The sequence below is a fragment of the Coenobita brevimanus genome, chromosome 38 (genome assembly GCF_032717465.1).
Source record: "Coenobita brevimanus isolate Jiangsu-jjx chromosome 38, ASM3271746v2, whole genome shotgun sequence".
Taxonomy (NCBI): domain Eukaryota; kingdom Metazoa; phylum Arthropoda; class Malacostraca; order Decapoda; family Coenobitidae; genus Coenobita; species Coenobita brevimanus.
Genome location: NC_136991.1, coordinates 22,234,745 through 22,248,755, shown reverse-complemented (window position 1 = coordinate 22,248,755; position 14,011 = coordinate 22,234,745). Strand labels below are relative to the sequence as shown.

Genomic DNA, 14,011 nt, shown 5'->3' with positions numbered 1-14,011 from the left:
ATTTAAACCATGCAAAACTAAAATAAATTACCTTTACAGTGCTATATAGATTATGGTTATTTATGCATTTTTTTGTGCAGTAAAGTGAAAGGAAAAATATGCAAATTTTACAATGATTCTTAGGCGCAGATTCACTTTGCAATCTTTTTCTTTGATCGGTCAGTGTAAATACGTCTTTTACGATTGAATGCTGGTTGTGGTATTATTTTAAAGCTCAATAGTTGTAGTTTATCATAGTATATTCAGAAAAGGAAAACAAAGAAAAAAAAAGTCAAAATGACAAGGTGAATCCATCCATCCATCCATCATCCAATCCTCCATTGCCCCATGAGGAGCATAGAAGCCCGGGGCTAGGCAGTTGGTCCTGACATTTAAGATGAGAGTGACCAGCCTCACTCATCCCTGAATGACATTACATGAGCAGTCAACCCCAACAACCCCTTGGATATAAACCTTCATTGGCTCAATCCAATTGGAGTGCAATAATTACCCACTAAACCACCAGGTGCCAAAATTTGGTTATGTGGTTACCACCCAGTGTAGTAAATGGTTTCCTGGTGTTAAGGAAACCATTTGGCATGTCACTCAGTGTAGAGTCACCCACAGGCAGAAGGAAGAGGAAAGAATGAAGGAAAGAAAGACAGAAGAGGGAGTGTACAGTTACCCATAGGCAGAAGAACAAGGAAAGAATGAAGGAAAGAAAGACAGAAGAGGATGGAAGGAAAGAAGGATGGAGGAGAGAAAAGGGCAGACACACAACAGCAGCACTACATCAAGTGAGTGGATGGTGAGTGCTCCCACCTATGACAAGGTGAAGTTAAGTGAAAACCAAAAATTTTATACCTTCCCAAAGAAAAATATTCAGCAATAATAATCTAAAAATGATATATAAATCTGGTTTATACCATGCAAAACTACAATAAATTGCTATTGCAGTGCTACATAGATTATGGTTATTTATGCATTTTATTGTGCAGTTAAGCGAAAGGAAAAGATTCAAATTTTTTTTATGATTCTCAGCCACATATCCACTTCACAATCATTTTCTTTGATCGGTCAGTGTAAGTACGTCTTTTACAATTGAATTCTGGTTGTTTTTTTATTTTAAAGATGAATAGCTGTAATTTATCATAGTACAATTATATTGAAAAAAGGAAGACAAAGAAAAAAAGGCAAAACGACGAGATGAAGTTTGGCAAGGACCAAAAATTTTATACCTTGCCATAGGAAAAATTCAATAAAAATCTAATAAAGATATATAAATCTGGTTTAAACCATGCGAGACTACAATAAATTACCTTTACAGTACTATATAGATTATGGTTTTTTATGCATTTTATTGCATGGTAAAGCGAAAGGAAAAAGATGCACAGTTATACAGTATTATGATTCTCGTCCGCATATTCTTTTTCTTTGATTGCGCATTGTTGGTACACTTTTCATTATAGAATGCTTGATGTGGTGTTATTTTGAAGCTGAATAAGAAAGCAAAGAAAATAAAAAGTCAAAATGACACATATATATGCGAGGAAAAGTGCGAGGCAATTACGTAACCTTCGACCGTCATGACAGCTACAGCGCAACTGCTTTCGTTCCCTGCCCTGAGACAAAGCCGTGAGTCATACCACACGTGCACTGTCCGCCACACACAAAGCAACCATCCCACACCATCATGCCCGAGTTTCTTTGTTATTATGCGTAAATGCAATTTATGGTTAATATTTTACAAACAGATCTTAAAATGACGATTAAAAACGTGTTCGGAATCTCTGAGGTTGGATTTGAAATGAACCTCAGAATTGTTATTGGAATCTCAAAGGGATAAAAAGAGATAAATTCATAAAGAAAAATGGAGAGTAGAGTGGTTTAAGGAAAGAAGGCAGCCCCTTGTATGAAGGCCTTGATACTAAACAAGGAACTTACATGGAAGCTGTAAGACAGTTACTGTACCATAAATAAAAGTATGGTAGTGGCTACAGGAATGCTTTGGTTTGAATCTTTGGTATGTCATGAATTTGAAAGGACACAAGTGAGAGCAGTGGAAATGGGAGGAATAACTGTGGCGGATGTTGAGAATCATCTACTGTACTTTCTTCCCTGTGCAACTCTGCTTTCCATTTCCTTCTTGTATTTACATGTTGTCTGTTACTGCACTGAGATACTTTACACTCCCTCACCAGTTCATTTCTCTCTCCAGTACTCACAGATATCCACAAAAACTCTGTACCAGTCTGCAAAGCTTCTTTTCACAGTCAGCAAGCAACACAGCATCATCTGCAAAAATCAGATTTGAAAAATAATCAACCAGAGACTGTTCATAACCATCTCCACTTGTCCCTCCACATCTCCAGTTATAGTTTCTTTCATAACCCCATTGTCAATCATTTCTGTGCTTATCAGTAAAAAGATTTATGTTGCATGGCCGATTACAGGTAGAAGGGTCCCTAATCTATATAGGCCTATTTAAAGATGTAGGGACTTAATTTAGGAATTGGCCATCTGATGTTGGAGGATGTGGCAAAGGAAGGGCGAAAGTGCTGCTGGCATGAATGTTGTGGAGTGAGTGAGTAAGGCTCTCGGTAGTAAGGCTGGAGAGCAAAAATGAAAGAATGGTGTGTGTTTACACCCAGTAGTCCAATGTCCCCAAAGATAGTGTGCTGAGCAATGGCTTTGTATGAATGGCAAATTATCTAGATCAGACTACTTATTCTGTTCATTGCCCTATTAAATCAACATAGATATCCTGTTTATAAATAAATTGCTTAAGCTAAACAGGAATAACAACTTATATACATAAATAATGCTGTCAGGACTAAATCCCGTAAACACAAATAAATGCCCACCACCAATAATTATATAAAAAATTCATTCACAAAAGACTGTATGACAGAGTTTAACAGATCCAAGTAGCGTATGGGGTGCTGTTAACAGGCAGTCCCCATGTTGAAGTCGGCTGGCTGAGCAGAAACTGGATCAGCCTCTAAATCCTGTTCAAGGGGATATAGCTTAATGAGGAAAGATTTAGAAAGTGGAGAGATAGTACACAAGGGCTTAAGAGTAAATGCAGATAAAACAAAAGTGATGATGTCTAGGCTTGGTGGTGGTACTGTCAAAGAAGAGGGAGAGTGGCCATGTGCAATTTGCTACAAGGGTGTGGGAGGTAATTCCTTCTTGTGCAGTGTTTGTGGAAAGTGGGTGCAAAAGAGGTGTAGTGGTAATAGAGGTAGACTGTGCGATAATGTTGATTTTATGTGTGCAGTGTGTATGGGAGAGCAGTTGGAGATTGTCAGGCATGAAAGGGTTGAATATGCTGTTGAGTCTCTTGAGTGTGTCAAAGAGTCTTGTTATTTGGGAGACATGTTATGTGCTGGAGGTGGGGCTGGAGCTAGCTCTTTGGCTAGGGTGAGAAGTGGTTGAAAGAAGTTCAGGGAGCTGTTGCCTCTCCTGACATTGAGAGGGCTCTCCCTACATTCTAGGGGGTCTTTGTATACAGCATGTGTTAGGAGTGTAATGCTATATGGCAGTGAGACCTGGGCAGTAAAGGAAGAGGATATTAGCAGGCTCAAACGTACAGAAATGACAATGATTGGATGGATGTGCAATGCATCCCTGATTGTAAGGTCTGGGGGAGCTGGGTTTATAATGGAAAAGTTGAGAGGTAAGATGGGACTGGAGTGTATTGATGTTGTGATGAGGAGAGGTAGATTGAAGTGGTTTGGGTATGTGGCTGATAATTGGATGCACAAAGTGAGAAGCGTTAATATTAAGGGTGGGGTTGCGAGGGGTAGACCAAAAAAGACATGGGACAAGGTCATTAAGTGTGACCTCAGGGTTAAAGGTCTGAACAGGGAGGCTGCCAGAGATTTAGCAGCATGGAAAGCTGTCATTAGGTGACCAAATGTGATGCATGCAAGCATGTTAGAGTCTTCAAAAATGAAACGAAACGAAACAGGACCGGAGACTGTTCAGGGTGGGTGACTGTTCCATTTGTCGTTTCTACTTGCGTTACCCTAGCAAGCCCATCTCTCCCCAAATGTATGCCGGTGATTTTACCCAGCTTCCAAGAGGATCACAGACCATTGTCATAGACTGTAGCACCAGTCAAACAGGGCAATACTCCTGAGGTGGATGGCAAGCTGGTGATAGGGATAGCTGGAGCTCCTGTTTCACCAGCCCTCAGGACTTGATGCTGACCATATCCCTTTGCTGAACATTTTCAGTGCATTCATTTACACAGAGAGTAGGCCAGCATGCTCTCATAATACCTACACCTTCAACTGTCTACACCACACTACATGCGCATAACATATCACACTTTCTATTCACTTTCTTTAGTAATGGCTGCTGCAACGTTATTATCAAATGAAGTGGTACCTTGGATTGCCACCACCGGCAGGGTAGGGCTGGCAGCACAGGGTCCTCCAAGTTGCCATCATGCGACTGTGCCGGGAGCGACTGTTGCTATTTCCGCTAATGCTCATCAGCGAAGAAGTGAAAGTGCGGCCTTATTTTTCACTAACATCCGCGGTCTTACCACAAATTTAAACTTAGTTCATTTTTTCCTTCAGTCCATATCCCCTTTGGCCCATTTCCTTACAGAACCACAAATCTCACCCTCTACTGATATATATCCATTTTGTTTTCCCGGTTACTATCTCCTTACAAACTTCCGTAACAAGGGCGGCACCTGTTGTTATATCAAATCCCAATATGCAGTTGACATTATTTTAAACTTCACTTCATCCAGTTTTGATTATTCATTATATAAACTAAATTGTCAAAATATTACCAAATATATTTGTATAGTTTATCGCCCCCCCAATGCTTCTTTGGAACCCAGTGTATTTGATTCCATATCCACACAGTTGAGTAACCTTAACCTTGCCCTTAGCATTGAAATAACCATTTTGGGTGATTTTAACGTATATAATGTTGAATGGTTATTGCATTCTGCCAGGACTGACGACGCTGGTCTAGATTGTGAGCTGTTTGCAGAATCGTTTAATCTCACCCAGCTGGTAAAGCAGCCAACCAGAATACTTGATAATCCTGACCATAATGCCCATCTCTTGGATTTATTCTTGACAAATAATCGAGATCAATACACAATAGAGGTACTGTCACCACTTGGATCCTCTGACCACAATCTCATCAAAGCCTCATTAGTTAACCCCCCCACACCTCCCCATTCTGAACCTGTCAGGGTGACCCGATGGCACTTTGATAGGGCAGACTGGGATGGATTTAGAAATTATCTTGCTGACATTCCATGGCAGTCTTTCTTCTCTAGTGATCCCAATTCCACCCAGTCCCACATTTGTGACTTAATACTAGCTGGTATGGATTTATTCAGGGATGAGTGAGGCCAGTCACCCTCATCTTAAATGTCGGGACCAACTGCCTAGCCCCGGGCTCCTACGCCCCTCATGGGGCAATGTAGGATTGGATGATGGATGGATGGATGGATGGATTTATTCATACCAAGTCAACAGTTCACTAAAAGATCGAACTCTCCAAAATGGTTTGATGGCAACTGTACCAGAGCAACAGCCCAAGAGTCATTAGCATATAACTGTTACTTAAAATCAAAAACATCTGAATCACTCTCTCAGTTTAAAACTGCTAGAAATCATGCAAAAGCTGTATTAAATCTAGCTAAATCAAATTCTCTTCAAAAGCAAGCATCAGAACTACTTAACAACCCTAATGACAATAGAATATTCTGGTCAACTCTTAATTCTTTCAGTAATAACTTTAACAAGTCATCTTCCATTCCCCCACTAAAATCTTCAGATGGCAATATTACAAATGACCCGTGTGGGAAAGCGGATATTTTTGTTAGTACATTTGCCAGAAATTCTACCATAGATGATACCAGCCAGAATGTCCCAGTACTAGAACTTGACTCTCCCGAAATTGCCCCACTTAAAATACAGACAAGATACATAAAATCCATCCTAGACAATTTACCTACTGTACCAACAAAGCTCCAGGCCCAGATGGAATTCTGCCAATTGTTTTGAAAAAGTGTTCCCCTGAACTTGCCTCTGTTCTAGCTAATTATTCAGACTATGCATACATACTTCTTTATTCCCAAATTCATGGAAAGAAGCCAATATCCACCCAATTCCTAAGAAAGGAAGTTCCTCTGACCCCTCTGATTACAGACCGATAGCTGTCACATCTTCTCTTGGTAAGGTATTTGAAACTTTAATTAATAAGCACATTGTTAAACATCTTGAATCCAGCAACTTAATTAGTGATAGACAATATGGTTTTCACCACGAAAGATCCACCATTGACATATTCAATCTCGTAACTCATACCATCCGTCAGATCTACATGGAGCAACTCATCGAGTAGCTCTTGATATTTCTAAAGCTTTTGAGAGAGTATGGCACCATTCCCTGCTGTCCAAACTCCCTTGCTATGGACTAACGTCTTTTGTTCCTTTGATTTCATCATATCTTAGTGACAGGAAAATAAGAGTAAAAGTAGATGATGTATATTCCAATTTCCACTCAGTTAACGCCGGCCTGCCGCAGGGGTCAGTTCTGGCGCCAACTCTATTCCTGGTTCATATTAATGATCTCTTATCTGTCACCCACAATCCCATCCATTCATACGCAGGTAACTCAACACTACATAGTTCATTCACACTCTGACACCCATTTACAAAGTCTAATATCTTTAACTCTCAGCTCAGTACGCCCATCTCCATAAATCAAGCCCTATCTATGATCAGTGAATGGGGACAAAACAACCTAGTCTCTTTTAATGCTAGTAAATCTAAATACAGGTATATACAATTTGCTAATAAACAGATATTGCCAGATTCGTACATTACCTTCAGTGCCACTAATATTCCCATCTCCAAAAGTATTGAAATTCTTGGCGTCTCACTTAACAATGCCCTCAGCTGGACCTCTCATGTTAGATCACTTGCTAAAACCGCCTCAAAGAAACTTGGATTATTGTACAGAGTCCGTAACTTCTTTGCTGATGCAGTTGGCTATAATTTATAAGAGTCATGTGCACTCTCAACTTGAATATTGCTCGTCCTTCTGGAATGGATATGGAGAGGTTGCATTAAAACAACTAGTTAAAATTCAGAACAAAGCTGTTAGAATTATTAACACTCCTGCCATTACAAATAAACTACCTCCCCTGTAAGTATTATTTTACAGATATTTTTTTGGTAAATATTCAGATGAAGTTGCGTCTATTGTGCCACCTCTCCATGCCTTCCCCTGTGCTACTCGGTAGCACTTATGACTGGAATGTCATTCAGCAATATTGCAGAACTTCTGCCTATCAGAATTCTTTCATTCCCCGAATTGCATCTCTCTGGAACTTGCTTCCCCAGAGTTGTTTCCCTCCAAATTTCAACCCACAGCTGTTCAAGTCTAACTGTTACAGATATTTTATGAACAGAGGACACCAGTAATCTGGTGCATGGATTTTTTCTTTTTATTCATTTGTTTTTCCTTCCTCCGTTCTGTTATTAAAAAAAAAAAAAAATGATTAGGACAACATCCCTGATGCGTGGCCAGAAACCCTTTCAGCTTTTTACTAGGCATTTGTGTGAGTCTCTCAGAGACAACAAATATTCGTTAGACCACCTTTTCCATAAATCTGTTGATAATTTTTATATAAAGGACAGTGTATCCTTTAATCCATGGCTGGAGGCATAAGTAAGATCTGCTACATCTTCTGAGTCAGAGTTGTGTGGGAAAGATTTTATTCTTTGACCCCTGAGCAACAGAGATGGGGTGATAGGATTTAACTCACTCAGGTTGCTCTCCACATGAGTGATGGGTCTGTCATTAATGGTGGCCTCTAGTTCGAGAAGAATGGTGGATAATTCCTCTAGCGTAACCATGGTTCTACCCAGTATAGTACAGGCAGCCCTCCACATTTGTGGGGGTTTGGAGACACAGATCCCTGTGAATGTGGAATTTTCTCGAATGTTTGGTGCACCCACCTGTAAATGTCTCTATAGTTGGAAATCACCCCCTGTGAGGAGGCCTGCACATACTGTGCCTAATAAACCATATGTGGGACCTGAAAGCAGCATGAAATATCACAAATAGTAACACAGCAACTGTATAAAAAAGTTTATTGACAAATAAGTTTTGATTGGGTATGGCTGTACTAAGTTAGGGTAAATATGTATCTGGTGACTTCCACAGACTCCCGCAACTGAGTGCGTCTCGCACACATCCGTATGAGTGTGGGCAAGTCATCAGCTTGTTGCCTTTGAACACATTAGAGCACAATTATTGGGCACAATAATGAAATTACGGGAGGTCTGGTGTGGTAGCGTAGAGGCAGCGAAGTGACTGTGACAGTGGCAGGACACAGACTGAGGGAGAGACAGAGGAGCGCGGGAGTGCTGTGGTTTGGCGCAAAATGACCTGTGAGCATCCACATTGCTACACTTTGCTGCTGCAAACAGAATCTTGACTCCACAAAGGTGCAATCCACGAATCTGCAAGACCTGCAAAAGTTGAATCTGCGACTGTGGAGGGCTGTACCTTTTTTAATCTTGCCTTTAAGGTACCAATTGTTCTTTCCCATATAGTACCAAACCATGCAGCTGTAGCTGGGATAAATCTTTACTCACAGTGGTTATCATATAAGTAACCTGCAATTTGTGGATCTTGTCTAAGACTGTCAGTGTATTTAGTACCATTTATAAATGTTGTGGCATTATCACTCATTCATATTTGAGGGAATTCTTGCCCACTGGTGAATCACCTGAGAGCATATAAAAAACTTTTACAAGTCAGCTCAGTCACCAGTTCAGAGTGACATGCCCAGGATACTGCACAGGTAAACAGGACCACATATGCCTTACTTAGGGTATGTTTATTTATTTTTACTTGCTGTGCTCCTGTATAGTTCACTCCAGTTATTTGAAGTGGCTCTGATTAGGTTACTAGTATTCAGATTTCTGGAAGGGGTGGAGCATCCATATGAGAATAATGTGAGCCTTGATAATTCTAATAGGTGACACATTGGCGTAACTCCTTCTTTATTACTTGTCTCATTTTAGGTATCCACCACTTCTGTCTCATATTGGACGTAGTGTAATTGGTTTCACTATGGTTGCTTGCAATGTGGCATTTTTGGATCAGTAATTTAGATACATGGTGTGAGTCAGGTAGCAGTATTGAATATTTAGTATAACTCATATCTGGACAGTTGGCCTTTTGAATTCTCCCCCTGCATGTTATAAGCCCACTTTCTGGGAATAAACCTAATTGTAACACGATACTGGTAAAAGATCCCCTATTTACTTGTTAGTGAAGTAAGATGTATCCCTTATCATAATTTTCAGGTTGACATAGTCTTACTGTTTGCAGTTCTACATGTATTAGTTCCTTAGTGCTTAACACAGGATCTGTATTCAAAGCTAGATACTGTGTTTTTACTGCCAGGTAGTTGATATAGAGATACACCCATGCTAATATTCGTAGTACCTTATCATAGCTGCCAAACCTCTCCCAGGCTAAAAGCCTTGGGGACTGTTGCAAGACTAGTTTAACCAACTTATGAGTAACACTATCCTGTATCATATCACATGCCAATTCTTTCGGCCACTGTATTTAAGAGGTGAGCCATGATGGCCCATTCCACCGCAGCGAGGACTCATTTCATATTTTGATGGTGAGGCATCTAGTTATGAGGTCAGCCGGCATGTCCTGTGTGGTTATATATCTTGTATTAACATGAGGGATTAATGACTTAATTTCATTAATGCTGTTAGCCACATACACTGGCAAAGGCTTGTGACTATGTAACCAGTGCAATGCAATTTGGCTATCACACCATAAGTTTGTATAAGTGATGGTTAAAATCCCTTCATATGCCTTTTGAGTAAATTTTGTTAACCTGGGTGCCAGCAAAATAGCTGTCAACTCTAATTTAGGTATGGTGACTGGCTTATTGGTACCACTGGCCTTTGCCATTATTAATCTATTATTTTCCATGGTTTGTGTTAGGTGGGGGCACTCACCATCCACTCACTTGATGTAGTGCTGCTCTCAGTTGTCTGCCCTTTCCTCTCCTCCATGCTTCTTTACTTCCATCCTCTTCTGTCTTTCTTTCATTCTTTCCTCGTCCTTCTGCCCACGGTTGACTTTACACTCCATCTTCTGTCTTTCCTTCCTTCATTCTTTCCTCTTCCTTCTGCCTGTGGGTGACTACACTGAGTGACAAGCCAAATGGTTAACTATACACCGGGAAACCATTTACTATGCTGGGTGGTAACCATATAACCAAATTTTGGCTCCTGGTGGTGTTGTAGGTAATTACAATGCTCCATCGGATTGAGCTGGTGAAGGTTTATATCCAAGGAGTGGTAGGTTTAATACTTACATAATGCCACTCAGGGATGAGTGAGGCTGGTCACTCTCATCTTAAATGTCAGGACCAATATGCCTAGCCCCGGGCATCTACATTTCTCATGGGGCAATGTAGAATTGGATGTTGATGATGATGATGATTTTCCATGGTACAAAAGTAGGCAGTGACGCCATATACCGTACTAAGTTACTGGCATCACTAAATATATGCATCTTTACATGGGAGGCCGTTGTGGCTCTTCTGTTGAACTACCAAGTTATGCAGGTATGAAGTTCAGTAACTAATTTATGCCTTTGGTCAACCATTTCTTGAGGAACTTCTTGGTCCCATTTCATTTTACATTTCCACATGTTTTGAAGAAACATTTTACATCTTATTGTGGCTGGTAAGAGTATACCTGAAGGGTCAAATATCAATCTGTCTATATACCTAGGCTGCTTCCCCCACAGAAAGGGAGGTAGCGGAGACAGGATGACACACTCCCAATTTACTCATCCACACAAACACATCTATTCGCATCTTAGCACCAAGGGGAGATGGGATGGATCCTCACTGCACCACACCACACGAGGGTCAACCGCGCAGTGTAATCAGTGACATCCACAGCAGGGCCCAACAGCAGAGCTGGTATACCCCTGCCACATCGTAATGGACCCATCCCCTTACCCGCACCTGACCTGATCAGCTGACCAGACCAAATGCGAGAAAATATCCCCTCAGGGCGGCGTCATCATTTATTCATTCACAATTTCTCTTCAGTCATTTCTGTCATGCACAGCCACTCTTCTGTGCTCAACAGATATCCCTCTTGCATCCAACACTCTCTTCACATTGTCCATCCATCCTGTTTGTGGTCGTCCTCTCAGCCTTACACCTCTCACATCTGATCCAGTTATCTTTTTCACCAGTCGCTCATCATCCATTCTCTCCATATGCCCAAACCATCGCAACACTCTCTGCTCAACTCGATCAGCCATTTCCTACACAACTCCAGTTCTCCTTTGCACTTCATATAGGGCATTCCACTCGTACTCCTCAGACACGTCATCCCCATTGCATTCAAACTTTTCCTCTCTGCTAAACCCATGTTCCAATTTTCAGCCCCATATAATGCAGTCAGTACCACTACACCCTCATACAGCCTTCTCTTTACATCCATTCTAAGCAAACGACATCTGAACACTTTTTTCATTCCTCCCAGCATCGTTTCTGCTTCATTCATTCTAAACTTCACCACTTCTGCATCTGTTCTTCCATCCACAGCAACATGCTTAAAACACTCTACCTCCTCAAGCAACTTACCATTCAAAACTGTATTCATCCTTCTACCATCTACCAACCTAGTACACTTCAACATTTTACCCTTACTCTCATTTACTTTCAATTTCCTCCTTTTACACACCCTTTCAAACTCCCGTACCAACTGTCTCAGTCTCTCTTCTGAATCAGCCACCAGTGCAGTATCATCTGCAAACAGCAGCTAATTCAGATTCCACTCTCTACCATCAGCATTCACCAGACCTCCACCTAACACTCTTGCACTCACCTCCCTTACAACACCATCCATTTAAATATTAAACAACCAAGACGACGTCACACACCCCTGCTGCAGCCCCGCTCTCACGGGAAACCAGTCACTCATAGTATTTCCCACTCTTACACACGCTTTACTAATTACATAAAAACTTTTCACACCTCTTAGCAACCTATCATCAAGTCCATACAATCTTAAAACAGTCCACAAAGCCCCACTATCAGTTCTAACTAACGCTTTCTCTAAATCCATGAATGCCCAAAATACATCCTTACCTTTTGCTAAATACTTTTCACACACGTGTCTCACAGCAAACACCTGATCGACGCATCCCTTCCCCCTCCTAAAGCCACACTGCTCATCACCAATCACTCCCGCTAACTCTCGTAATTAACACTCTACCGTATACCTTACCTACTGTAAAGAGACGTATACCCCTAAAGCTACTACATTCATACTTATCACCCTTACCTTTATACAGCAGAACCACACAAGCACTTGCCCAGTCTACTGGCACCATACGTGTCACAAAACACACATTCAACAGCCTTGCTGACCACTCAATTTTAGTCGCTCCACCATCTTTCAGGCATTCCACAGCATACCCATCCATACCTGAAACTTTCCCTTTTTTCATCTCCTTTACTGTCTCCTGCACTTCTTCCATCGTGATGAAAGAATATACAAGCAGTTAAACTTAGGCAGCTTCTTTTAGTAATTTGAGGGGAGTTTTCTAATTGACTCCTTGTTTGAAATGTTAGGGTGTCTTTAGTTGTGTCTCATTTGCAGTGACACCATCGTGACAGAACTGGGTATGTAACTCCACACAATTAGTGGCCCATTCCTTTACAAACAAATGGGCACCAGCAAAAATTTTCTGGGCCATCCAGTATTGTGACACGAGCCCCTTTTGACTGTTATCTGTCCCTTGAAGATTATCAATATATAAACCTCCCTTTATGGTGTTAACCCTATCAGGTTTCTGGGCCAGGCAGAATACATCTGTGCTAGAGTCAGCCACTCTTGCGCTGACCCACATCTTCACACCACAATATTTTTCATTGATTGTTCTGTGTATATACATTTTGCATATTAGAATCTTGGTTTTGGTATCATTTTAAAGCTGAATAGTTGTACATTATCGTAGTATGCTCAGAAAAGGGAAAAAAAAAAAAGCCAAAATGATGAGTTGAAGTTAGGCGAAAACCATTAATTTTATACCTTGCCGTAGAAAAATTATACATCTATCTATCTATTGCAGTGCTGGGCAGGTGCGCAAACACATGTGCAAAGCACAACTGCGCACCGTTGCGCTCTGGTGAATATCATTTGTGCATTGCACACCGCACGAGACCATGTGCAATATTGCTCTTTCGCACATGGAAAGGCAGGTGCACAAGCACAAATTTAGTTGTGTTTGCACAACTAAATTTACGCTTGTGCACTGTGCAATCCAAGGGACACATGGTCTTGTGAACTTCCCGTATGCCTGGACAAGGGATGGGGGAGGCTCAGGCGGGTCGCGAGGGTTCTGCTGGGGGTAGGTGGGAGGGATGGAGGGTAGTTGCATTTCTTAAAATGCTTCAACAGAGATAATGTATTTTAATATTTTTAAAATTATTATTGTTTGTAAATAATAATAAATTAAAATTACATTATTATTTAGAATACCATATGCAATTCCTTACAGAAATCATTAAAACATATTATTTAAATCAAATATCCACAGCCTAATAATTTATTAGGCTGTGGATATTTGATTTAAATAATATGTTTTAATGGCTTTTGTAAGGAATTACACATGCTGTTGTATATCTGTATTGAGTTATTAAATAAAATGTCATGCAAAAATGCAGTTAAAAGTAAAACTGGCAACATCACAGCCTTTGTTTCCCTGTCCCTCTGCTTCGCAGCCCGCTCACTGCTCTGTTTGAACTTGCACGAGTGAAAAGTTACTATATGACAGTATTGTGATACCAACTCTAAATTATGGAAGTGAAGCTTGGACCTTGTTGAAGGGACACAAGTCAAGAGTGAGAGCTGTGGAAATAAATGGGTTATTTAAGGGGAGACTGTGGCGTTACATGAAGAGACAGACTGACAAAT

At 40.8% G+C, this 14,011-nt stretch overlaps 1 protein-coding gene across 1 annotated transcript in view; it reads left to right on the top strand.

The window, feature by feature from the left end:
* Nucleotides 1–14,011, top strand: part of LOC145396553 (teneurin-m-like) — a 1,418,848-nt gene that overhangs the window by 1,305,023 nt on the left and 99,814 nt on the right. The window lies entirely within an intron of this gene.